This window comes from Oncorhynchus masou, unplaced genomic scaffold, assembly GCF_036934945.1.
Source record: "Oncorhynchus masou masou isolate Uvic2021 unplaced genomic scaffold, UVic_Omas_1.1 unplaced_scaffold_3812, whole genome shotgun sequence".
Lineage (NCBI taxonomy): Eukaryota > Metazoa > Chordata > Actinopteri > Salmoniformes > Salmonidae > Oncorhynchus > Oncorhynchus masou.
In genome coordinates, this window is record NW_027010214.1 from 2,922 (window position 1) to 28,274 (window position 25,353).

Below are 25,353 nucleotides of genomic sequence, written 5' to 3' on the forward strand. Positions count from 1 at the left end.
ATAATATTTATACCCTACATTATTCATCTCATACTTCTGTATATACTGTACTCCCTATCATCTACTGCATCCTTATACCATCTGTATCACTAACCACTTTAACTATGCCACTTGTTTACATACTCATCTCATATCTTAATATACTGTACTCGATACCATCTACTGTATCTTGCCTATGCTGCTCTGCACCATCACTCATTCATATATCTTTATGTACATATTCTTTATCCCCTTACACTTGTCTCTATAAGGTAGTAGTTTTGGAATTGTTAGTTAGATTACTTGTTGGTTATTACTGCATTGTCGGAACTAGAAGCACAAGCATTTCGCTACACTCGCATTAGCATCTGCTAACCATGTGTATGTGACAAAATAAATTTGATTTGATTTGATAAAAAGCAGGATGGCTTTCACTTCAGCAGTGATATATTCATGAACTTCTTTGAGGAAAAGATCATGATCATTAGAAAGCAAATTACGGACTCTTCTTTAAATCTGCGTATTCCTCCAAAGCTCAGTTGTCCTGAGTCTGCACAACGCTGCCAGGACCTAGGATCAACTACTGATAATACATTTGCTAAGGCCTGTAAATACTTTCTGAAGTTGTCTATCTATCATTTTCCAGGTCAGTCTTACCCATTCATCTTGCCCCACTTTATATCTCTGATAATGGAGGGATGAAAGACAAAAACACACAGAGAGAGAGAGAGATGGAGAGAGACGGAATGATGACATTAAAAGGTAAAGATGAGTGAAACACATGATGAAGAGAGTTCCGACAATACATAAGGGTGACATAGCAGTGACAGTAGGGTGACATAGCAGTGACAGTAGGTTGACATAGCCAGCCTGACCTTGGCTCCACAGGTGACATAGGGAGATTGGCCGTCCTTCCCTGGAAGCATCCCGATCACCTGAGGACAGAGGTTGGAGGTCAAGGTTTACCAGGGGGTTAGCAGGTGAGTGTGTATGTGTGATGGTGTGGGGGTGTGTGTGTGTTTACCCGGTTCAGTTTGATGAGAACACAGGGTTGTCCCTTCTGGTAACCGTAGGTCCGGTCTGTGATCCCAGAACACTCCTCTAGAGTGGAACGGTTAAACTGACACGAACGCTTAGGGTTGTTCCTCACCTAGGATTGAACATCATATTATTCTATACAATATATGTTATATTCGGGTGGTTAGGGTGGTTAGAGTTAGGGTGGTTAGGGTGGTTAGAGTTAGAGTGGTTAGGGTGGTTATGGTTAGAGTGGTTAGGGTGGTTAGAATTAGAGTGGTTACGGTGGTAAGAGGGGTTAGGGTGGTTAGAGTTAGAGTGGTTAGGGTGGTTAGAGTTAGAGTGGTTAGAGTTAGAGTGGTTAGGGGGTTAGAGTGGTTAGGGTGGTTAGAGTTAGAGTGGTTAGGGGGTTAGAGTTAGAGTGGTTAGAGTAGTTAGGGGGGTTAGAGTTAGGGTGGTTAGAGTGGTTAGGGTGGTTAGAGGGGTTAGAGTGGTTAGGGGGTTAGAGTTAGAGTGGTTAGAGGGGTAAGAGTTAGAGTGGTTAGGGTGGTTAGAGTTAGGGTGGTTAGGGTGGTTAGAGTTAGGGTGGTTAGGGTGGTTAGAGTCAGAGGGGGTTAGGGTGGTTAGAGTGGTAAGAGTTAGAGTGGTTAGGGTGGTTAGAGTTAGGGTGGTTAGTGTGGTTAGAGTCAGAGGGGTTAGGGTGGTTAGAGTGGTAAGAGTTAGGGTGGTTAGGGTGGTTAGAGTTAGGGTGGTTAGAGTTAGGGTGGTTAGAGTTAGGGTGGTTAGGGTGGTTAGAGTGGTTAGAGTGGAAAGGGGTTAGAGTGGTTAGGGGGGTTAGAGTGGCTAGGGTGGAAAGGGGGGTTAGAGTGGTTAGGGGGGTTAGAGTTAGAGTGGGTAGGGTGGTTAGAGTGGCTAGGGTGGTTAGAGTGGTAAGAGTTAGAGTGGTTAGGGTGGTTAGGGTGGTTAGAGTTAGAGTGGTTAGGGTGGTTAGAGTTATAGTGTTTAGGGTGGTTAGAGTTAGAGGGGTTAGGGGGTTAGAGTTAGAGTGTTTAGGGTGGTTAGAGTTAGTGTGGTTAGAGTTAGGGTGGTTAGGGTGGTTAGAGTTAGTGTGGTTAGGGTGGTTAGAGTTAGAGTGGTTAGGGTGGTTAGAGTGGTTAGAGTTAGAGTGGTTAGGGTGGTTAGAGTGGTTAGGGTGGTTAGAGTTAGAGTGGTTAGGGTGGTTAGAGTTAGAGTGTTTAGGGTGGATAGAGTTAGAGTGGTTAGGGGGTTAGGGTGGTTAGAGTTAGAGTGGCTAGGGGTAAGAGTTAGAGTGGTTAGAATGGTTAGGGTGGTTAGAGTTAGAGTGATTAGGTGGTTAGAGTTAGAGTGGTTAGGGGGTTAGAGTTAGAGTGGTTAGGGTGGTTAGAGTTAGGGTGGTTAGAGTTAGGGTGGTTAGTGGTTAGGGTGGTTAGAGTTAGAATGGTTAGGGGGGTTAGAGTGGTTAGGAGAGTTAAAGTGGTTAGGGTGGTTAGGGGGTTAGAGTTAGAGTGGTTAGGGTGGTTTGGGTGGTTAGAGTTAGGATGGTTAGGGTGGTTAGAGTTAGAGTGGTTAGGGTGGTTAGAGTTAGGGTGGTTAGAGTGGTTAGAGTGGTTAGGGTGGTTAGAGTTAGAGGGGTTAGGGTGGTTAGAGTTATAGTGGTTAGAGTGGTTAGGGTGGTTAGAGTGGTTAGGGTGGTTAGAGTTAGAGTGTTTAGGGTGGTTAGAGAGAGTGATTAGGGTGGTTAGAGGGGTTAGAGTGGTTAGATTTAGGGTGGTTAGGATGGTTAGAGTTAGAGTGATTAGGGTGGTTAGAGTTATAGTGTTTAGGGTGGTTAGAGTTAGAGTGGTTAGGGTGGTTAGAGTTAGGGTGGTTAGAGTTAGAGTGGTTAGGGTGGCTAGAGTGGTTAGAGTTATAGTGGTTAGAGTGGTTAGAGTGGTTAGGGTGGTTAGAGTTAGGTGGTTGGAGGGGTTAGGATGGTTAGAGTGGTTAGAGTTAGAGTGGTTTTGTGGTTAGAGTTAGAGTGGTTAGGGTGGTTAGAGTTAGAGTGTTTTGGGTGGTTAGAGTTAGGGTGGTTAGAGGGGTTAGGGTGGTTAGAGTGGTTAGAGTTATAGTGGTTAGAGTGGTTAGAGTGGTTAGGGTGGTTAGAGTTAGAGTGGTTAGAGGGGTTAGAGTGGTTAGAGTGGTTTGGGTGGTTAGGGTGGTTAGAGTTAGAGTGGTTAGAGTGGTTATGGTGGTTAGAGTTAGGGTGGTTAGAGTTAGAGTGGTTAGAGTGGTTAGGGTGGTTAGAGGGGTTAGGGTGGTTAGAGTTAGAATGGTTAGGGGTTAGAGTGGTTAGGGGGGTTAGAGTTAGAGTGGTTAGAGTGGTTAGGGTGGTTAGAGGGGTTAGGGTGGTTAGAGTTAGGTGGTTAGGGTGGTTAGAGTTAGGGTGGTTAGAGGTAGAGTGGTTAGGGTGGTAAGAATTAGAGTGGTTAGGGTGGTTAGAGTTAGGGTGGTTAGAGGGGGTTAGGGTGGTTAGAGTTAAAGTGTTTAGGGTGGTTAGAGTGGTTAGGGTGGTTAGAGGCGTTAGGGTGGTTAGAGTTAGGGTGGTTAGAGTTAGAGTGGTTAGAGTGGTTAGGGTGGTTAGAATTAGGGTGGTTAGAGTTAGAGTGGTTAGGTGGTTAGATTTAGAGTAGTTAGGGTGGTTAGAGTTAGAGTGGTTAGGGTGGTTAGAGTGGTTAGGGTGGTTAGAGTTAGAGGTTAGGGTGGTTAGGGGGGTTAGAGTTAGGGTGTTTAGGGTGGTTAGAGTTAGGGTGGTTAGAGTTAGAGTGTTTAGTGTGGTTAGGGTGGTTAGAGTTAGAGTGGTTAGGTGGTTAGAGTTAGAGTGGTTAGGGTGGTTAGAGTTAGGGTGGTTAGAGTTAGAGGGGTTAGGGTGGTTAGGGTGGTTAGGGGGTTAGAGTTAGAGTGGTTAGGGTGGTTAGAGGGGTTAGGGTGGTTAGAGTGGTTAGAGTTAGAGTGGTTAGGGTGGTTAGAGTGGAAAGGGGTTAGAGTGGTTAGGGTGGTTAGAGTGGTTAGGGGGTTAGAGTTAGAGTGGTTAGGGTGATTAGAGTGGTTAGGGGGCTTAGAGTTAGAGTGGTTAGGGTGGTTAGAGTGGTAAGAGTTAGAGTGGTTAGGTGGTTAGAGTTAGGTGGTTAGAGTTATAGTGTTTAGGGTGGTTAGAGTTAGAATGGTTAGGGGGGTTAGAGTGGTTAGGAGAGTTAAAGTGGTTAGGGTGGTTAGGGGGGTTAGAGTTAGAGTGGTTAGGGTGGTTTGGGTGGTTAGAGTTAGGATGGTTAGGGTGGTTAGAGTTAGAGTGGTTAGGGTGGTTAGAGTTAGGGTGGTTAGAGTGGTTAGAGTGGTTAGGGTGGTTAGAGTTAGAGGGGTTAGGGTGGTTAGAGTTATAGTGGTTAGAGTGGTTAGGGTGGTTAGAGTGGTTAGGTGGTTAGAGTTAGAGTGTTTAGGGTGGTTAGAGAGAGTGATTAGGGTGGTTAGAGGGGTTAGAGTGGTTAGATTTAGGGTGGTTAGGATGGTTAGAGTTAGAGTGATTAGGTGGTTAGAGTTATAGTGTTTAGGGTGGTTAGAGTTAGAGTGGTTAGGGTGGTTAGAGTTAGGGTGGTTAGAGTTAGAGTGGTTAGGGTGGCTAGAGTGGTTAGAGTTATAGTGGTTAGAGTGGTTAGAGTGGTTAGGGTGGTTAGAGTTAGGGTGGTTGGAGGGGTTAGGATGGTTAGAGTGGTTAGAGTTAGAGTGGTTTTGTGGTTAGAGTTAGAGTGGTTAGGGTGGTTAGAGTTAGAGTGTTTTGGGTGGTTAGAGTTAGGTGGTTAGAGGGTTAGGGTGGTTAGAGTGGTTAGAGTTATAGTGGTTAGAGTGGTTAGAGTGGTTAGGGTGGTTAGAGTTAGAGTGGTTAGAGGGGTTAGAGTGGTTAGAGTGGTTTGGGTGGTTAGGTGGTTAGAGTTAGAGTGGTTAGAGTGGTTATGGTGGTTAGAGTTAGGGTGGTTAGAGTTAGAGTGGTTAGAGTGGTTAGGGTGGTTAGAGGGTTAGGGTGGTTAGAGTTAGAATGGTTAGGGGGTTAGAGTGGTTAGGGGGGTTAGAGTTAGAGTGGTTAGAGTGGTTAGGGTGGTTAGAGGGGTTAGGGTGGTTAGAGTTAGGGTGGTTAGGGTGGTTAGAGTTAGGGTGGTTAGAGGTAGAGTGGTTAGGGTGGTAAGAATTAGAGTGGTTAGGTGGTTAGAGTTAGGGTGGTTAGAGGGGTTAGGGTGGTTAGAGTTAAAGTGTTTAGGGTGGTTAGAGTGGTTAGGGTGGTTAGAGGCGTTAGGGTGGTTAGAGTTAGGTGGTTAGAGTTAGAGTGGTTAGAGTGGTTAGGGTGGTTAGAATTAGGGTGGTTAGAGTTAGAGTGGTTAGGGTGGTTAGATTTAGAGTAGTTAGGGTGGTTAGAGTTAGAGTGGTTAGGGTGGTTAGAGTGGTTAGGGTGGTTAGAGTTAGAGAGGTTAGGGTGGTTAGGGGGGTTAGAGTTAGGGTGTTTAGGGTGGTTAGAGTTAGGGTGGTTAGAGTTAGAGTGTTTAGTGTGGTTAGGGTGGTTAGAGTTAGAGTGGTTAGGGTGGTTAGAGTTAGAGTGGTTAGGGTGGTTAGAGTTAGGGTGGTTAGAGTTAGAGGGTTAGGGTGGTTAGGGGGGTTAGAGTTAGAGTGGTTAGGGTGGTTAGAGGGGTTAGGGTGGTTAGAGTGGTTAGAGTTAGAGTGGTTAGGGTGGTTAGAGTGGAAAGGGGGGTTAGAGTGGTTAGGGTGGTTAGAGTGGTTAGGGGGGTTAGAGTTAGAGTGGTTAGGGTGATTAGAGTGGTTAGGGGCTTAGAGGTAGAGTGGTTAGGGTGGTTAGAGTGGTAAGAGTTAGAGTGGTTAGGTGGTTAGAGTTAGGGTGGTTAGAGTTATAGTGTTTAGGGTGGTTAGAGTTAGGGTGGTTAGAGTTAGAGGGTTAGGGGTTAGAGTTAGAGTGTTTAGGGTGGTTAGAGTGATTAGGGGTGTTAGAGTTAGAGTGGTTAGGGTGGTTAGAGGGGTTAGGGTGGTTAGAGTTAGGGTGGTTAGAGTTAGAGTGTTTTGGGTGGTTAGAGTTAGGGTGGTTAGAGGGGTTAGGGTGGTTAGAGTGGTTAGAGTTATAGTGGTTAGAGTGGTTAGAGTGGTTAGGGTGGTTAGAGTTAGGGTGGTTAGAGGGGTTAGGGTGGTTAGAGTGGTTAGAGTGGTTAGAGTGGTTTGGGTGGTTAGAGTGGTTAGGGTGGTTAGAGTTAGGGTGGTTAGAGGGGTTAGGGTGGTTAGAGTGGTTAGAGTTATAGTGGTTAGAGTGGTTAGAGTGGTTAGGGTGGTTAGAGTTAGAGTGGTTAGGGTGGTTAGAGGGGTTAGGGTGGTTAGAGTGGTTAGAGTGGTTTGGGTGGTTAGGGTGGTTAGAGTTAGAGTGGTTAGAGTGGTTAGGGTGGTTAGAGTTAGGGTGGTTAGAGTTAGAGTGGTTAGGGTGGTTAGAGTTAGGGTGGTTAGAGTTAGAGGGGTTAGGGTGGTTAGGGGGTTAGAGTTAGAGTGTTTAGGGTGGTTAGAGTGATTAGGGGTGTTAGAGTTAGAGTGGTTAGGGTGGTTAGAGGGGTTAGGGTGGTTAGAGTGGTTAGGGTGGTTAGAGGGGTTAGGGTGGTTAGAGTTAGGGTGGTTAGATTTAGAGTGGCTAGAGTGGTTAGAGTTAGGGTGGTTAGGATGGTTAGAGTTAGAGTGGTTAGGGTGGTTAGAGTTAGAGTGGTTAGGGTGGTTAGAGTTAGAGTGGCTAGAGTGGTTAGGGGGGTTAGGGTGGTTAGAGTGGTTAGAGTGGTTAGAGTGGTTTGGGTGGTTAGGGTGGTTAGAGTTATAGTGGTTAGAGTGGTTAGAGTGGTTAGGGTGGTTAGAGTTAGAGTGGGTAGGGTGGTTAGAGTGGTTAGAGTGGTTTGGGTGGTTAGGGTGGTTAGAGTTAGGGTGGTTAGAGTTAGAGTGGTTAGGGTGGTTAGAGTTAGGGTGGTTAGAGTTTGAGGGGTTAGGGTGGTTAGGGGGGTTAGAGTTAGAGTGTTTAGGGTGGTTAGAGTGATTAGGGGTGTTAGAGTTAGAGTGGTTAGGGTGGTTAGAGGGGTTAGGGTGGTTAGAGTGGTTAGGGTGGTTAGAGGGGTTAGGGTGGTTAGAGTTAGGGTGGTTAGATTTAGAGTGGCTAGAGTGGTTAGGGTGGTTAGAGTTAGGGTGGTTAGGATGGTTAGAGTTAGAGTGGTTAGGGTGGTTAGAGTTAGAGTGGTTAGAGGGGTTAGGGTGGTTAGAGTTAGGGTGGTTAGAGTTAGAGTGTTTTGGGTGGTTAGAGTTAGGGTGGTTAGAGGGGTTAGGGTGGTTAGAGTTATAGTGGTTAGAGTGGTTAGAGTGGTTAGGGTGGTTAGAGTTAGAGTGGTTAGGTGGTTAGAGGGGTTAGGGTGGTTAGAGTGGTTTGGGTGGTTAGGGTGGTTAGAGTTAGAGTGGTTAGGGTGGTTAGAGTTAGAGGGGTTAGGGTGGTTAGAGTGGTTAGAGTGGTTAGGGTGGTTAGAGTTAGAGTGGTTAGGGTGGTTAGAGGGGTTAGGGTGGTTAGAGTGGTTAGAGTGGTTTGGGTGGTTAGGGTGGTTAGAGTTAGAGTGGTTAGAGTGGTTAGGGTGGTTAGAGTTAGGGTGGTTAGAGTTAGAGTGGTTAGGGTGGTTAGAGTTAGAGGGGTTAGGGTGGTTAGGGGGTTAGAGTTAGGGTGGTTAGGATGGTTAGAGTTAGAGTGGTTAGGGTGGTTAGAGTTAGAGTGTTTAGGGTGGTTAGAGTTAGAGTGGTTAGGGTGGTTAGAGTTAGAGTGGTTAGGGGGGTTAGAGTTAGAGTGTTTAGGGTGGTTAGAGAGAGTGATTAGGGTGGTTAGGGTGGTTAGAGTTAGAGTGGTTAGGGTGGTTAGAGTTAGAGTGGTTAGGGTGGTTAGAGTTAGAGTGTTTAGGGTGGTTAGAGAGAGTGATTAGGGTGGTTAGAGTGGTTAGAGTGGTTAGGGTGGTTAGAGTTAGGTGGTTGGAGGGGTTAGGTGGTTAGAGTGGTTAGAGTTAGAGTGGTTTTGTGTTTAGAGTTAGAGTGGTTAGGGTGGTTAGAGTTAGGGTGGTTAGAGTGGTTAGAGTGGTTTGGGTGGTTAGGGTGGTTAGAGTTAGAGTGGTTAGAGTGGTTTGGGTGGTTAGGGTGGTTAGAGTTAGGGTGGTTAGAGTTAGAGTGGTTAGGGTGGTTAGAGTTAGAGTGGTTAGGTGGTTAGAGGGGTTAGGGTGGTTAGGTGGTTAGAGTTAGAATGGTTAGGGGGGTTAGAGTGGTTAGGGGGGGTTAGAGTTAGAGTGGTTAGAGTGGTTAGGTGGTTAGAGTTAGGGTGGTTAGGGTGGTTAGAGTTTGGGTGGTTAGAGGTAGAGTGGTTAGGGTGGTAAGAATTAGAGTGGTTAGGGTGGTTAGAGTTAGGGGTTAGAGGGTTAGGGTGGTTAGAGTGGTTAGAGTTAGGGTGGTTAGAGTGGTTAGGGTGGTTAGAGGCGTTAGGGTGGTTAGAGTTAGGGTGGTTAGAGTTAGAGTGGTTAGAGTGGTTAGGGTGGTTAGAATTAGGGTGGTTAGAGTTAGAGTGGTTAGGGTGGTTAGATTTAGAGTAGTTAGGGTGGTTAGAGTTAGAGTGGTTAGGGTGGTTAGAGTGGTTAGGGTGGTTAGAGTTAGAGAGGTTAGAGTGGTTAGGGTGGTTAGAGTTAGGGTGGTTAGGGTGGTTAGAGTTAGAGTGTTTAGTGTGGTTAGGGTGGTTAGAGTTAGAGTGGTTAGGGTGGTTAGAGTTAGAGTGGTTAGGGTGGTTAGAGTTAGAGTATTTAGGGTGGTTAGCGTTTGGGTGGTTTGATTTCGAGGGGTTAGAGGGGTTAGGGTGGTTAGGGGGGTTAGAGTTAGAGTGGTTAGGGTGGTTAGAGGGGTTAGGGTGGTTAGAGTGGTTAGAGTTAGAGTGGTTAGGGTGGTTAGAGTGGAAAGGGGGTTAGAGTGGTTAGGGTGGTTAGAGTGGTTAGGGGGTTAGGTTAGAGTGGTTAGGGTGATTAGAGTGGTTAGGGGCTTAGAGTTAGAGTGGTTAGGGTGGTTAGAGTGGTAAGAGTTAGAGTGGTTAGGGTGGTTAGAGTTAGGGTGGTTAGAGGGTTAGGGTGGTTAGGGGGGTTAGAGTTAGGGTGGTTAGAGGGGTTAGGGTGGTTAGAGTGGTTAGGGTGGTTAGAGGGGTTAGGGTGGTTAGAGTTAGGGTGGTTAGGATGGTTAGAGTTAGAGTGGTTAGGGTGGTTAGAGTTAGAGTGGTTAGAGTTAGAGTGTTTAGGGTGGTTAGAGTTAGAGTGGTTAGGGTGGTTAGAGTTAGGGTGGTTAGAGTTAGAGTGGTTAGGGTGGTTAGAGTTAGAGTGGTTAGGGTGGTTAGAGTTAGAGTGGTTAGGGTGGTTAGAGAGAGTGATTAGGGTGGTTAGAGGGGTTAGAGTGGTTAGATTTAGGGTGGTTAGGATGGTTAGAGTTAGAGTGGTTAGGGTGGTTCGAGTTAGAGTGGTTAGGGTGGTTAGAGTTATAGTGGTTAGGGTGGTTAGAGTTAGAGTGTTTAGGGTGGTTAGAGTGATTAGGGGTGTTAGAGTTAGAGTGGTTAGGTGGTTAGAGGGGTTAGGGTGGTTAGAGTTAGGGTGGTTAGAGTTAGAGTGTTTTGGGTGGTTAGAGTTAGGGTGGTTAGAGGGGTTAGGGTGGTTAGAGTGGTTAGAGTTATAGTGGTTAGAGTGGTTAGAGTGGTTAGGGTGGTTAGAGTTAGGGTGGTTAGAGGGGTTAGGGTGGTTAGAGTGGTTAGAGTTATAGTGGTTAGAGTGGTTAGAGTGGTTAGGGTGGTTAGAGTTAGAGTGGTTAGGGTGGTTAGAGGGGTTAGGGTGGTTAGAGTGGTTAGAGTGGTTTGGGTGGTTAGGGTGGTTAGAGTTAGAGTGGTTAGAGTGGTTAGGGTGGTTAGAGTTAGGGTGGTTAGAGTTAGAGTGGTTAGGGTGGTTAGAGTTAGGGTGGTTAGAGTTAGAGGGGTTAGGGTGGTTAGGGGGGTTAGAGTTAGAGTGTTTAGGGTGGTTAGAGTGATTAGGGGTGTTAGAGTTAGAGTGGTTAGGGTGGTTAGAGGGGTTAGGGTGGTTAGAGTGGTTAGGGTGGTTAGAGGGGTTAGGGTGGTTAGAGTTAGGGTGGTTAGATTTAGAGTGGCTAGAGTGGTTAGAGTTAGGGTGGTTAGGATGGTTAGAGTTAGAGTGGTTAGGGTGGTTAGAGTTAGAGTGGTTAGGGTGGTTAGAGTTAGAGTGGCTAGAGTGGTTAGGGGTTAGGGTGGTTAGAGTGGTTAGAGTGGTTAGAGTGGTTTGGGTGGTTAGGGTGGTTAGAGTTATAGTGGTTAGAGTGGTTAGAGTGGTTAGGGTGGTTAGAGTTAGAGTGGGTAGGGTGGTTAGAGGGGTTAGGGTGGTTAGAGTGGTTAGAGTGGTTTGGGTGGTTAGGGTGGTTAGAGTTAGAGTGGTTAGAGTGGTTAGGGTGGTTAGAGTTAGGGTGGTTAGAGTTAGAGTGGTTAGGGTGGTTAGAGTTAGGGTGGTTAGAGTTTGAGGGGTTAGGGTGGTTAGGGGGGTTAGAGTTAGAGTGTTTAGGGTGGTTAGAGTGATTAGGGGTGTTAGAGTTAGAGTGGTTAGGGTGGTTAGAGGGGTTAGGGTGGTTAGAGTGGTTAGGGTGGTTAGAGGGGTTAGGGTGGTTAGAGTTAGGGTGGTTAGATTTAGAGTGGCTAGAGTGGTTAGGGTGGTTAGAGTTAAGGTGGTTAGGATGGTTAGAGTTAGAGTGGTTAGGGTGGTTAGAGTTAGAGTGGCTAGAGTGGTTAGGGTGGTTAGAGTTAGGGTGGTTAGGATGGTTAGAGTTAGAGTGGTTAGGGTGGTTAGAGTTAGAGTGGTTAGGGTGGTTAGAGTTAGAGTGGTTAGGGGGGTTAGAGTTAGACTGTTTAGGGTGGTTAGAGAGAGTGATTAGGGTGGTTAGGGTGGTTAGAGTTAGAGTGGTTAGGGTGGTTAGAGTTAGAGTGGTTAGGGTGGTTAGAGTTAGAGTGTTTAGGGTGGTTAGAGAGAGTGATTAGGGTGGTTAGAGGGGTTAGAGTGGTTAGATTTAGGGTGGTTAGGATGGTTAGAGTTAGAGTGGTTAGGGTGGTTCGAGTTAGAGTGGTTAGGGTGGTTAGAGTTATAGTGTTTAGGGTGGTTAGAGTTAGAGGGGTTAGGGTGGTTAGAGTTAGGATGGTTAGGGTGGTTAGAGTTAGAGTGGTTACGGTGGCTAGAGTGGTTAGAGTTATAGTGGTTAGAGTGGTTAGAGTGGTTAGGGTGGTTAGAGTTAGGGTGGTTGGAGGGGTTAGAGTGGTTTGGGTGGTTAGGGTGGTTAGAGTTAGAGTGGTTAGAGTGGTTTGGGTGGTTAGGGTGGTTAGAGTTAGGGTGGTTAGAGTTAGAGTGGTTAGGGTGGTTAGAGTTAGAGTGGTTAGGGTGGTTAGAGGGTTAGGGTGGTTAGGGTGGTTAGAGTTAGAATGGTTAGGGGTTAGAGTGGTTAGGGGGGTTAGAGTTAGAGTGGTTAGAGTGGTTAGGGTGGTTAGAGTTAGGGTGGTTAGAGGTAGAGTGGTTAGGGTGGTAAGAATTAGAGTGGTTAGGGTGGTTAGAGTTAGGGGGTTAGAGGGGTTAGGGTGGTTAGAGTGGTTAGAGTTAGGGTGGTTAGAGTGGTTAGGGTGGTTAGAGGCGTTAGGGTGGTTAGAGTTAGGGTGGTTAGAGTTAGAGTGGTTAGAGTGGTTAGGGTGGTTAGAATTAGGGTGGTTAGAGTTAGAGTGGTTAGGGTGGTTAGATTTAGAGTAGTTAGGGTGGTTAGAGTTAGAGTGGTTAGGGTGGTTAGAGTGGTTAGGGTGGTTAGAGTTAGAGAGGTTAGAGTGGTTAGGTGGTTAGAGTTAGGGTGGTTAGAGTTAGGGTGGTTAGGGTGGTTAGAGTGGTTAGAGTGGTTTGGGTGGTTAGGGTGGTTAGAGTTAGAGTGGTTAGAGTGGTTAGGGTGGTTAGTGTTAGGGTGGTTAGAGTTAGAGTGGTTAGGGTGGTTAGAGTTAGAGGGGTTAGGGTGGTTAGGGGGTTAGAGTTAGGGTGGTTAGGATGGTTAGAGTTAGAGTGGTTAGGGTGGTTAGAGTTAGAGTGTTTAGGGTGGTTAGAGTTAGAGTGGTTAGGGTGGTTAGAGTTAGAGTGGTTAGGGGGTTAGAGTTAGAGTGTTTAGGGTGGTTAGAGAGAGTGATTAGGGTGGTTAGGGTGGTTAGAGTTAGAGTGGTTAGGGTGGTTAGAGTTAGAGTGGTTAGGGTGGTTAGAGTTAGAGTGTTTAGGGTGGTTAGAGAGAGTGATTAGGGTGGTTAGGGGTTAGAGTGGTTAGATTTAGGGTGGTTAGATGGTTAGAGTTAGAGTGGTTAGGGTGGTTCGAGTTAGAGTGGTTAGGGTGGTTAGAGTTATAGTGTTTAGGGTGGTTAGAGTTAGAGGGGTTAGGGTGGTTAGAGTTAGGATGGTTAGGGTGGTTAGAGTTAGAGTGGTTACGGTGGCTAGAGTGGTTAGAGTTATAGTGGTTAGAGTGGTTAGAGTGGTTAGGGTGGTTAGAGTTAGGGTGGTTAGAGTGGTTAGAGTGGTTTGGGTGGTTAGGGTGGTTAGAGTTAGAGTGGTTAGAGTGGTTTGGGTGGTTAGGGTGGTTAGAGTTAGGGTGGTTAGAGTTAGAGTGGTTAGGTGGTTAGAGTTAGAGTGGTTAGGGTGGTTAGAGGGGTTGGTGGTTAGGGTGGTTAGGTTAGAATGGTTAGGGGGGTTAGAGTGGTTAGGGGGTTAGAGGTAGAGTGGTTAGAGTGGTTAGGGTGGTTAGAGTTAGGGTGGTTAGAGGTAGAGTGGTTAGGGTGGTAAGAATTAGAGAGGTTAGGGTGGTTAGAGTTAGGGGTTAGAGGGGTTAGGGTGGTTAGAGTGGTTAGAGTTAGGGTGGTTAGAGTGGTTAGGGTGGTTAGAGGCGTTAGGGTGGTTAGAGTTAGGGTGGTTAGAGTTAGAGTGGTTAGAGTGGTTAGGGTGGTTAGAATTAGGGTGGTTAGGGGGGTTAGAGTTAGAGTGTTTAGGGTGGTTAGAGAGAGTGATTAGGGTGGTTAGGGTGGTTAGAGTTAGAGTGGTTAGGGTGGTTAGAGTTAGAGTGGTTAGGGGGGTTAGAGTTAGAGTGTTTAGGGTGGTTAGAGAGAGTGATTAGGGTGGTTAGGGTGGTTAGAGTTAGAGTGGTTAGGGTGGTTAGAGTTAGAGTGGTTAGGGTGGTTAGAGTTAGAGTGTTTAGGGTGGTTAGAGAGAGTGATTAGGGTGGTTAGAGTGGTTAGAGTGGTTAGGGTGGTTAGAGTTAGGGTGGTTGGAGGGGTTAGGGTGGTTAGAGTGGTTAGAGTTAGAGTGGTTTTGTGTTTAGAGTTAGAGTGGTTAGGGTGGTTAGAGTTAGGGTGGTTAGAGTGGTTAGAGTGGTTTGGGTGGTTAGGGTGGTTAGAGTTAGAGTGGTTAGAGTGGTTTGGGTGGGGTGGTTAGAGTTAGGGTGGTTAGAGTTAGAGTGGTTAGGGTGGTTAGAGTTAGAGTGGTTAGGTGGTTAGAGGGGTTAGGTGGTTAGGGTGGTTAGAGTTAGAATGGTTAGGGGGGTTAGAGTGGTTGGTTAGAGTTAGAGTGGTTAGAGTGGTTAGGGTGGTTAGAGTTAGGGTGGTTAGGTGGTTAGAGTTTGGGTGGTTAGAGGTAGAGTGGTTAGGGTGGTAAGAATTAGAGTGGTTAGGGTGGTTAGAGTTAGGGGGGTTAGAGGGGTTAGGGTGGTTAGAGTGGTTAGAGTTAGGGTGGTTAGAGTGGTTAGGGTGGTTAGAGGCGTTAGGGTGGTTAGAGTTAGGGTGGTTAGAGTTAGAGTGGTTAGAGTGGTTAGGGTGGTTAGAATTAGGGTGGTTAGAGTTAGAGTGGTTAGGGTGGTTAGATTTAGAGTAGTTAGGGTGGTTAGAGTTAGAGTGGTTAGGGTGGTTAGAGTGGTTAGGGTGGTTAGAGTTAGAGAGGTTAGAGTGGTTAGGGTGGTTAGAGTTAGGGTGGTTAGGGTGGTTAGAGTTAGAGTGTTTAGTGTGGTTAGGGTGGTTAGAGTTAGAGTGGTTAGGGTGGTTAGGTTAGAGTGGTTAGGGTGGTTAGAGTTAGAGTATTTAGGGTGGTTAGAGTTAGGGTGGTTAGAGTTAGAGGGGTTAGAGGGGTCAGGGTGGTTAGGGGGTTAGAGTTAGAGTGGTTAGGGTGGTTAGAGGGGTTAGGCTGGTTAGAGTGGTTAGAGTTAGAGTGGTTAGGTGGTTAGAGTGGAAAGGGGGTTAGAGTGGTTAGGGTGGTTAGAGTGGTTAGGGGGGTTAGAGTTAGAGTGGTTAGGGTGATTAGAGTGGTTAGGGGCTTAGAGTTAGAGTGGTTAGGGTGGTTAGAGTGGTAAGAGTTAGAGTGGTTAGGGTGGTTAGAGTTAGGGTGGTTAGAGGGGTTAGGGTGGTTAGGGGTTAGAGTTAGGGTGGTTAGAGGGGTTAGGGTGGTTAGAGTGGTTAGGGTGGTTAGAGGGGTTAGGGTGGTTAGAGTTAGGGTGGTTAGGATGGTTAGAGTTAGAGTGGTTAGGGTGGTTAGAGTTAGAGTGGTTAGAGTTAGAGTGTTTAGGGTGGTTAGAGTTAGAGTGGTTAGGGTGGTTAGAGTTAGGGTGGTTAGAGTTAGAGTGGTTAGGGTGGTTAGAGTTAGAGTGGTTAGGGTGGTTAGAGTTAGAGTGGTTAGGGTGGTTAGAGAGAGTGATTAGGGTGGTTAGAGGGGTTAGAGTGGTTAGATTTAGGGTGGTTAGGATGGTTAGAGTTAGAGTGGTTAGGTGGTTCGAGTTAGAGTGGTTAGGTGGTTAGAGTTATAGTGGTTAGGGTGGTTAGAGTTAGAGTGTTTAGGGTGGTTAGAGTGATTAGGGGTGTTAGAGTTAGAGTGGTTAGGGTGGTTAGAGGGGTTAGGGTGGTTAGAGTTAGGGTGGTTAGAGTTAGAGTGTTTTGGGTGGTTAGAGTTAGGGTGGTTAGAGGGGTTAGGGTGGTTAGAGTGGTTAGAGTTATAGTGGTTAGAGTGGTTAGAGTGGTTAGGGTGGTTAGAGTTAGGGTGGTTAGAGGGGTTAGGGTGGTTAGAGTGGTTAGAGTTATAGTGGTTAGAGTGGTTAGAGTGGTTAGGGTGGTTAGAGTTAGAGTGGTTAGGGTGGTTAGAGGGGTTAGGGTGGTTAGAGTGGTTAGAGTGGTTTGGGTGGTTAGGGTGGTTAGAGTTAGAGTGGTTAGAGTGGTTAGGGTGGTTAGAGTTAGGGTGGTTAGAGTTAGAGTGGTTAGGGTGGTTAGAGTTAGGGTGGTTAGAGTTAGAGGGGTTAGGGTGGTTAGGGGGGTTAGAGTTAGAGTGTTTAGGGTGGTTAGAGTGATTAGGGGTGTTAGAGTTAGAGTGGTTAGGGTGGTTAGAGGGGTTAGGGTGGTTAGAGTGGTTAGGGTGGTTAGAGGGGTTAGGGTGGTTAGAGTTAGGGTGGTTAGATTTAGAGTGGCTAGAGTGGTTAGAGTTAGGGTGGTTAGGATGGTTAGAGTTAGAGTGGTTAGGGTGGTTAGAGTTAGAGTGGTTAGGGTGGTTAGAGTTAGAGTGGCTAGAGTGGTTAGGGGGGTTAGGGTGGTTAGAGTGGTTAGAGTGGTTAGAGTGGTTTGGGTGGTTAGGGTGGTTAGAGTTATAGTGGTTAGAGTGGTTAGAGTGGTTAGGGTGGTTAGAGTTAGAGTGGGTAGGGTGGTTAGAGGGGTTAGGGTGGTTAGAGTGGTTAGAGTGGTTTGGGTGGTTAGGGTGGTTAGAGTTAGAGTGGTTAGAGTGGTTAGGGTGGTTAGAGTTAGGGTGGTTAGAGTTAGAGTGGTTAGGGTGGTTAGAGTTAGGGTGGTTAGAGTTTGAGGGGTTAGGGTGGTTAGGGGGGTTAGAGTTAGAGTGTTTAGGGTGGTTAGAGTGATTAGGGGTGTTAGAGTTAGAGTGGTTAGGGTGGTTAGAGGGGTTAGGGTGGTTAGAGTGGTTAGGGTGGTTAGAGGGGTTAGGGTGGTTAGAGTTAGGGTGGTTAGATTTAGAGTGGCTAGAGTGGTTAGGGTGGTTAGAGTTAAGGTGGTTAGGATGGTTAGAGTTAGAGTGGTTAGGGTGGTTAGAGTTAGAGTGGCTAGAGTGGTTAGGGTGGTTAGAGTTAGGGTGGTTAGGATGGTTAGAGTTAGAGTGGTTAGGTGGTTAGAGTTAGAGTGGTTAGGGTGGTTAGAGTTAGAGTGGTTAGGGGGGTTAGAGTTAGACTGTTTAGGGTGGTTAGAGAGAGTGATTAGGTGGTTAGGGTGGTTAGAGTTAGAGTGGTTAGGGTGGTTAGAGTTAGAGTGGTTAGGGTGGTTAGAGTTAGAGTGTTTAGGGTGGTTAGAGAGAGTGATTAGGGTGGTTAGAGGGGTTAGAGTGGTTAGATTTAGGGTGGTTAGGATGGTTAGAGTTAGAGTGGTTAGGGTGGTTCGAGTTAGAGTGGTTAGGGTGGTTAGAGTTATAGTGTTTAGGGTGGTTAGAGTTAGAGGGGTTAGGGTGGTTAGAGTTAGGATGGTTAGGGTGGTTAGAGTTAGAGTGGTTACGGTGGCTAGAGTGGTTAGAGTTATAGTGGTTAGAGTGGTTAGAGTGGTTAGGGTGGTTAGAGTTAGGGTGGTTGGAGGGGTTAGAGTGGTTTGGGTGGTTAGGGTGGTTAGAGTTAGAGTGGTTAGAGTGGTTTGGGTGGTTAGGGTGGTTAGAGTTAGGGTGGTTAGAGTTAGAGTGGTTAGGGTGGTTAGAGTTAGAGTGGTTAGGGTGGTTAGAGGGGTTAGGGTGGTTAGGGTGGTTAGAGTTAGAATGGTTAGGGGGGTTAGAGTGGTTAGGGGGTTAGAGTTAGAGTGGTTAGAGTGGTTAGGGTGGTTAGAGTTAGGGTGGTTAGAGGTAGAGTGGTTAGGGTGGTAAGAATTAGAGTGGTTAGGGTGGTTAGAGTTAGGGGGTTAGAGGGGTTAGGGTGGTTAGAGTGGTTAGAGTTAGGGTGGTTAGAGTGGTTAGGGTGGTTAGAGGCGTTAGGGTGGTTAGAGTTAGGGTGGTTAGAGTTAGAGTGGTTAGAGTGGTTAGGGTGGTTAGAATTAGGGTGGTTAGAGTTAGAGTGGTTAGGGTGGTTAGATTTAGAGTAGTTAGGGTGGTTAGAGTTAGAGTGGTTAGGGTGGTTAGAGTGGTTAGGGTGGTTAGAGTTAGAGAGGTTAGAGTGGTTAGGGTGGTTAGAGTTAGGGTGGTTAGAGTTAGGTGGTTAGGGTGGTTAGAGTGGTTAGAGTGGTTTGGGTGGTTAGGGTGGTTAGAGTTAGAGTGGTTAGAGTGGTTAGGGTGGTTAGTGTTAGGGTGGTTAGAGTTAGAGTGGTTAGGGTGGTTAGAGTTAGAGGGGTTAGGGTGGTTAGGGGGGTTAGAGTTAGGGTGGTTAGGATGGTTAGAGTTAGAGTGGTTAGGGTGGTTAGAGTTAGAGTGTTTAGGGTGGTTAGAGTTAGAGTGGTTAGGGTGGTTAGAGTTAGAGTGGTTAGGGGGGTTAGAGTTAGAGTGTTTAGGGTGGTTAGAGAGAGTGATTAGGGTGGTTAGGGTGGTTAGAGTTAGAGTGGTTAGGGTGGTTAGAGTTAGAGTGGTTAGGGTGGTTAGAGTTAGAGTGTTTAGGGTGGTTAGAGAGAGTGATTAGGGTGGTTAGAGGGGTTAGAGTGGTTAGATTTAGGGTGGTTAGGATGGTTAGAGTTAGAGTGGTTAGGGTGGTTCGAGTTAGAGTGGTTAGGTGGTTAGAGTTATAGTGTTTAGGGTGGTTAGAGTTAGAGGGGTTAGGGTGGTTAGAGTTAGGATGGTTAGGGTGGTTAGAGTTAGAGTGGTTACGGTGGCTAGAGTGGTTAGAGTTATAGTGGTTAGAGTGGTTAGAGTGGTTAGGGTGGTTAGAGTTAGGGTGGTTAGAGTGGTTAGAGTGGTTTGGGTGGTTAGGGTGGTTAGAGTTAGAGTGGTTAGAGTGGTTTGGGTGGTTAGGGTGGTTAGAGTTAGGGTGGTTAGAGTTAGAGTGGTTAGGGTGGTTAGAGTTAGAGTGGTTAGGGTGGTTAGAGGGGTTAGGGTGGTTAGGGTGGTTAGAGTTAGAATGGTTAGGGGGGTTAGAGTGGTTAGGGGGGTTAGAGTTAGAGTGGTTAGAGTGGTTAGGGTGGTTAGAGTTAGGGTGGTTAGAGGTAGAGTGGTTAGGGTGGTAAGAATTAGAGAGGTTAGGGTGGTTAGAGTTAGGGGGGTTAGAGGGGTTAGGGTGGTTAGAGTGGTTAGAGTTAGGGTGGTTAGAGTGGTTAGGGTGGTTAGAGGCGTTAGGGTGGTTAGAGTTAGGGTGGTTAGAGTTAGAGTGGTTAGAGTGGTTAGGGTGGTTAGAATTAGGGTGGTTAGAGTTAGAGTGGTTAGGGTGGTTAGATTTAGAGTAGTTAGGGTGGTTAGAGTTAGAGTGGTTAGGGTGGTTAGAGTGGTTAGGGTGGTTAGAGTTAGAGAGGTTAGAGTGGTTAGGGTGGTTAGAGTTAGGGTGGTTAGAGTTAGGGTGGTTAGGGTGGTTAGGGTGGTTAGAGTTAGAGTGTTTAGTGTGGTTAGGGTGGTTAGAGTTAGAGTGGTTAGGGTGGTTAGAGTTAGAGTGGTTAGGGTGGTTAGAGTTAGAGTATTTAGGGTGGTTAGAGTTAGGGTGGTTAGAGTTAGAGGGGTTAGAGGGGTCAGGGTGGTTAGGGGGGTTAGAGTTAGAGTGGTTAGAGTGGTTAGAGTTAGAGTGGTTAGGGTGGTTAGAGTGGAAAGGGGTTAGAGTGGTTAGGGTGGTTAGAGTGGTTAGGGGGTTAGAGTTAGAGTGGTTAGGGTGATTAGAGTGGTTAGGGGGCTTAGAGTTAGAGTGGTTAGGGTGGTTAGAGTTAGGGTGGTTAGGGGGGTTAGGGTGGTTAGAGGGGTTAGGGTGGTTAGAGTGGTTAGGGTGGTTAGAGGGGTTAGGGTGGTTAGAGTTAGGGTGGTTAGGATGGTTAGAGTGGTTAGAGTTAGAGTGTTTAGGGTGGTTAGAGTTAGAGTGGTTAGGGTGGTTAGAGTTAGGGTGGTTAGAGTTAGAGTGGTTAGGGTGGTTAGAGTTAGAGTGGTTAGGGTGGTTAGAGTTAGAGTGGTTAGGGTGGTTAGAGAGTGATTAGGTGGTTAGAGGGGTTAGAGTGGTTAGATTTAGGGTGGTTAGGATGGTTAGAGTTAGAGTGGTTAGGGTGGTTCGAGTTAGAGTGGTTAGGGTGGTTAGAGTTATAGTGGTTAGGGTGGTTAGAGTTAGAGTGTTTAGGGTGGTTAGAGTTAGAGTGGTTAGGGTGGTTAGAGTTAGGGTGGTTAGAGTTAGAGTGGTTAGGGTGGTTAGAGTTAGAGTGGTTAGGGTGGTTAGAGTTAGAGTGGTTAGGGTGGTTAGAGAGAGTGATTAGGGTGGTTAGAGGGGTTAGAGTGGTTAGATTTAGGGTGGTTAGGATGGTTAGAGTTAGAGTGGTTAGGGTGGTTCGAGTTAGAGTGGTTAGGGTGGTTAGAGTTATAGTGGTTAGGGTGGTTAGAGTTATAGTGTTTAGGGTGGTTAGAGTTAGGGTGGTTAGAGTTAGAGGGGTTAGGGTGGTTAGAGTTAGGATGGTTAGGGTGGTTAGAGTTAGAGTGGTTAGGGTGGCTAGAGTGGTTAGAGTTATAGTGGTTAGAGTGGTTAGGGTGGTTGGAGTTAGGGTGGTTAGAGTGGTTAGAGTTAGAGTGGTTAGGGTGGTTAGAGTTAGGGTGGTTAGAGTTAGAGTGGTTTGGGTGGTTAGAGTTAGGGTGGTTAGAGTTAGAGTGGTTAGGGTGGTTAGAGTTAGAGTGGTTAGGGTGGTTAGAGTTAGAGTGGTTAGGGTGGTTAGAGAGAGTGATTAGGGTGGTTAGAGGGGTTAGAGTGGTTAGATTTAGGGTGGTTAGGATGGTTAGAGTTAGAGTGGTTAGGATGGTTCGAGTTAGAGTGGTTAGGGTGGTTAGAGTTATAGTGTTTAGGGTGGTTAGAGTTAGGGTGGTTAGAGTTAGAGGGGTTAGGGTGGTTAGAGTTAGGATGGTTAGGGTGGTTAGAGTTAGAGTGGTTAGGGTGGCTAGAGTGGTTAGAGTTATAGTGGTTAGAGTGGTTAGGGTGGTTAGAGTTAGAGTGGTTAGGGTGGTTGGAGGGGTTAGGGTGGTTAGAGTGGTTAGAGTTAGAGTGGTTAGGGTGGTTAGAGTTAGGGTGGTTAGAGTTAGAGTGGTTTGGGTGGTTAGAGTTAGGGTGGTTAGAGGGGTTAGGGTGGTTAGAGGGGTTAGGGTGGTTAGAGTTATGGTGGTTAGAGTTAGAGTGGTTAGGGTGGTTAGAGTTAGGGTGGTTAGGATGGTTAGAGTTAGAGTGGTTAGGGTGGTTAGAGTTAGAGTGGTTAGGGTGGTTAGGGGGTTAGAGTTAGAGTGGTTAGGGTGGTTAGAGTTAGGGTGGTTAGGATGGTTAGAGTAAGAGTGGTTAGGGTGGTTAGAGTTAGGGTGGTTAGTGGGGTTAGGGTGGTTAGAGTGGTTAGGGTGGTTAGAGGGGTTAGGGTGGTTAGAGTTAGGGTGGTTAGAGTTAGAGTGGTTAGAGTGGTTAGGGTGGTTAGAGTTAGGGTGGTTAGGATGGTTAGAGTTAGAGTGGTTAGGGTGGTTAGAGTTAGAGTGGTTAGGGTGGTTAGAGTTAGAGTGGTTAGGTGGTTAGAGTTAGAGTGGTTAGGGTGGTTAGAGTTAGGGTGGTTAGTGGTTAGGGTGGTTAGAGGGGTTAGGGTGGTTAGGGTGGTTAGAGTTAGAATGGTTAGGGGGGTTAGAGTGGTTAGGAGAGTTAAAGTGGTTAGGGTGGTTAGGGGGGTTAGAGTTAGAGTGGTTAGAGTGGTTAGGGTGGTGAGAGTTAGGGTGGTTAGGATGGTTAGAGTTAGAGTGGTTAGGGTGGTTAGAGTTAGAGTGGTTAGGGTGGTTCGAGTTAGAGTGTTAAGGGTGGTTCGAGTTAGAGTGGTTAGGGTGGTTAGAGTTATAGTGTTTAGGGTGGTTAGAGTGAGAGTGGTTAGGGTGGTTAGAGGGGTTAGGGTGGTTAGAGTTAGAGTGGTTAGGGTGGTTAGAGTTAGAGTGGTTAGAGTTAGAGTGGTTAAAGTTAGAGTGGTTAGGATGGTTAGATTGGTTTGTGTTAGGGTGGTGAGGGTGGTTAGGGTGGTTAGGGTGAGGGTGGTTAGAATGAGGGTGGTTAGAATGAGGTTGGTTAGAGTTCGCGTGGTTAGAGTGGTTAGTATTAGGGTGGTTAGAGTGGTTAGTGTCAGGGTGATTAGGGTGGTAAGTGTTAGGGTGGTTAGAGTTAGGGTGGTTAGAGTTAGAGTGGTTAGTGTTAGGGTGGTTAGAGTGGTTAAATGTAAATGTAATGTAAATGTTAGAGTTAGTGTGGTTAGAGTGGTTAGAGTTAGGGTGGTTAGGGTGAGGGTGGTTAGAGTGGTTAGTGAGGGTGGTTAGAGTAGTTAGAGTTAGGGTGGTTAGGGTGAGGGTGGTTAGAGTGGTTAGTGAGGGTGGTTAGAGTGGTTAGTGTTAGGGTGGTTAGGGTGAGGGTGGTAAGAGTGGTTAGGGTGAGGGTGGTTCGAGTTAGAGTGGTTCGGGTGGTTAGGGTGGGGGTGGTTAGAGTGGTTAGGGTCATTCGAGTTAGAGTGGTTAGAGTGGTTAGAGTTAGAGTGGTTAGCGTAGTTAGTGTTAGGGTGGTTAGGGTGAGGGTGGTTCGAGTTAGAGTGGTTAGGGTGAGGGTGGTTAGAGTGAGGGTGGTTAGAGTGAGGGTGGTTAGGGTGAGGGTGGTAAGAGTGGTTAGGGTGAGGGTGGTTCGAGTTAGAGTGGTTCGGGTGGTTAGGGTGGGGGTGGTTAGAGTGGTTAGGGTCATTCGAGTTAGAGTGGTTAGAATGGTTAGAGTTAGAGTGGTTAGGTTGGTTAGAGTTAGAGTGTTAGACTGGTTAGAGTTAGTGTGGTTAGGGTGGTTAGAGTTAGAGTGGTTAGGGTGGTTAGAGTGGTTAGGGTGGTTAGAGTTAGAGTGGTTAGGGTGGTTAGAGTTAGGGTGATTAGGATGGTTCGGGTGGTTAGAGTTGGGGTGGTTAGGGTAGTTAGAGTGGTTAGGGTGAGGGTGGTTAGATTGAGGGTGTTTAGAGTGAGGGTGTTTAGAGTGAGGGTGATTAGAGGGGCTAGGGTGGTTAGAGTTAGAGTGAGGGTGGTTAGGGTGGTTAGAGTTAGTGTGGTTAGGGTGGTTAGAGTTAGTGTGGTTAGTGTGGTTAGAGTTAGGGTGGTTAGGATGGTTAGAGTTGTTCGAGTTAGGGTGGTTAGAGTGGTTAGTGTTAGGGTAGTTAGTATGGTTAGAGTGGTTATTGTTAGGGTGGTTAGTGTTAGGGTGGTTAGAGATAAAGTGGTTAGAGTGGTTAGGGTGGTTAGAGTTAGTGTGGTTAGAGTGGTTAGGGTGGTTAGAGTTAGAGTGGTTAGGGGGGTTAGAGTGGTTAAAGTTAAAGTGTTAGGTTGGTTAGAGCTGGAGTGGTTAGAGTGGTTAGAGTTAGGGTGGTTAGTGTTTGAGTGGTTAGGGTGAGGTGGTTAGGGTGAGGGTGATTAGAGGTTAGAGTGATTAGTGGTTAGAGGGTGATTAGTGGTTAGAGTTAGAGTGGTTAGAGTGGTTTGTGTGGTTAGGGTTAGAGTGGTTAGGGTTAGAGTGGTTTGAGTGGTTAGGGTTAGAGTGGTAACATTTGGAGTGGTTAGAGTGGTTAGGGTGGTTAGAGCTAGAGCGTTGGACTCGTAACCAGCAGGTAGTCTAGTGGTTAGAGCGTTGGGCCAGTAACGAGCAGGTCGTCTTGTGGTTAGCGCATTGGTCCAGTAACCAGCAGGTAGTCTAGTGGTTAGAGTGTTGGGCCAGTAACCAGCAGGTAGTCTAGTGGTCAGAGTGTTGGACCAGTAACCAGCAGGTAGTCTAGTGGTTAGAGCGTTAGGCCAGAAATCAGCAGGTAGTCTAGTGGTTAGAGCGTTGGGCCAGTAACCAGCAGATGGCCTAGTGGTTAGAGCATTGGGCCATTAGCCAGCAGGTAGCCTAGTGGTTAGAGCGTTGGGCCAGTTACCAGCAGGTAGTCTAGTGGTTAGAGCGTTGGGCCAGTAACCAGCAGGTAGTCTAGTGGTTAGAGCGTTGGGCCAGTAACCAGCAGGTAGTCTAGTGGTTAGAGTGTTGGACCAGTAACCAGCAGGTAGCCTAATGGTTAGAGCGTTGGGCCAGTAACCAGCAGGTAGCCTAATGGTTAGATCGTTGGGCCAGAAACCAGCAGGTAGTCTAGTGGTTAGAGCGTTGGGCCAGTAACCAGCAGGTAGCCTAGTGGTTAGAGCGTTGGGCCAGTAACCAGCAGGTAGTCTAGTGGTTAGAGCGTTGGGACAGTAACCAGCAGGTTGCCTAATGGTTAGAGCGTTGGGCCAGTAACGAGCAGGTCGTCTAGTGGTTAGAGCGTTGGGCCAGTAACCAGCAGGTAGCCTAGTGGTTAGAGCGTTGAGCCAGTAACCAGCAGGTAGTCTAGTGGTTAGAGCGTTGGGCAGGTAACCAGCAACTAGCCTAGTGGTTAGAGCGTTGGGCCAGTAACCAGCAGGTAGCCTAGTGGTTAGAGTGTTTGACAAGTAACCAGCAGGTCGTCTAGTGGTTAGAGCGTTGGGCCAGTAACCAGCAGGTAGCCTAATGGTTAGAGCGTTGGGCCAGTAACAAGCAGGTAGTCTAGTGGTTAGAGTGTTGGACCAGTAACCAGCAGGTAGCCTCGTGGTTAGAGCGTCGGCTCAGTAACCAGCAAGTATTCTAGTGGTTAGAGCATTGGACCAGTAACCAGCAGGTAGTCTAGTGGTTAGAGCGTTTGCTCAGTAACAAGCAGGTAGTCTAGTGGTTAGAGTGTTGGACCAGTAACCAGCAGGTAGCCTAATGGTTAGAGTGTTGGGCCAGTAACCAGCAGGTAGCCTAATGGTTAGAGCTTTGGGCCAGAAACCAGCAGGTAGTCTAGTGGTTAGAGCGTTGGGCCAGTAACCAGCAGGTAGCCTAATGGTTAGAGCGTTGGGCCAGTAACCAGCAGGTAGTCTAGTGGTTAGAGCGTTGGGCCAGTAACCAGCAGGTAGCCTACTGGTTAGAGCACTGGGCCAGTAACCAACAGGTAGCCTAATGGTTAGAGCGTTGGACTCGTTACCAGCAGGTAGTCTAGTGGTTGGAGTGTTGAGCCAGTAACCAGCAGGTAGTCTAGTGGTTAGAGCGTTGGGCCAGTAACCAGCAACTAGCCTAGTGGTTAGAGCGTTGGGCCAGTAACCAGCAGGTAGTCTAGTGGTTAGAGCGTTGGGACAGTAGCCAGCAGGTAGTCTAGTGGTTAGAGGGTTGGGCCAGTAACCAGCAGGTAGTCTAGTGGTTAGAGCGTTGGGCCAGTAACCAGCAGGCAGTCTAGTGGTTAGAGCGTTGGGCCAGTAACCAGCAGGTAGTCTAGTGGTTAGAGCGTTGGGCCAGTAACCAGCAGGTAGCCTAATGGTTCGGCGTTGGGCCAGTAACCAGCAGGTAGCCTAGTGGTTAGAGGGTTGGGCCAGTAACCAGCAGGTAGTCTAGTGGTTAGAGCGTTGGGCCAGTAACCAGCAGGTAGTCTAGTGGTTAGAGCGTTGGGCCAGTAACCAGCAGGTAGTCTAGTGGTTAGAGCGTTGGGCCAGTAACCAGCAGGTAGTCTAGTGGTTAGAGCGTCGGCTCAGTAACCAGCAGGTTGTCTAGTGGTTAGAGCGTTGGGCCTGTAACCAGCAGGTAGCCGAGTGGTTAGAGTGTTGGGCCAGTAAACAGCAGGTCGTCTAGTGGTTAGAGCGTTGTGTATTTGACAGGATACATCAATCAACATGTCTGTAAATGTGGCAGATTTAGCCAGCTAGCTAGTTCTTCCCTGGGTCGGGGTAGATTTAGCCAGCTTGCTAGTTCTTCCTTGGGTAGAGGTCGATTTATCCAGCTAGCTTGTTCTTCCTTGTTATAGTTATAGTGCGTTATAGTTCTGCATTATAGCTTGATTGAAATTTTAAGGTAATTTCTGAGTGAGCCGGCATATGCTGTGTTTACTGTGAATGGGGTAGGTTAACGTTAACCAATATGCTGTGTTTACTGTGAATGGGGTAGGTTAACGTTAACCAATATGCTGTGTTTACTGTGAATGGGGTAGGTTAACCTAACCAATATGCTGTGTTTACTGTGAAT

General features: G+C 47.1%; 1 long non-coding RNA gene across 1 annotated transcript in view; it reads right to left on the reverse strand.

Annotated features, from left to right (window-relative positions):
* Nucleotides 1-766: 766 nt before the first annotated feature.
* Nucleotides 767-25,353, reverse strand: part of LOC135534688 (uncharacterized) — a 29,679-nt gene continuing 5,092 nt past the window's right edge. The window contains exons 2-3 of the long non-coding RNA XR_010454725.1: nucleotides 1,004-1,129; nucleotides 767-914 (exon numbers count right to left, since the gene is read on the reverse strand). This is a non-coding gene — a long non-coding RNA (uncharacterized LOC135534688). The remainder of the gene's footprint in view (nucleotides 915-1,003; nucleotides 1,130-25,353) is intronic.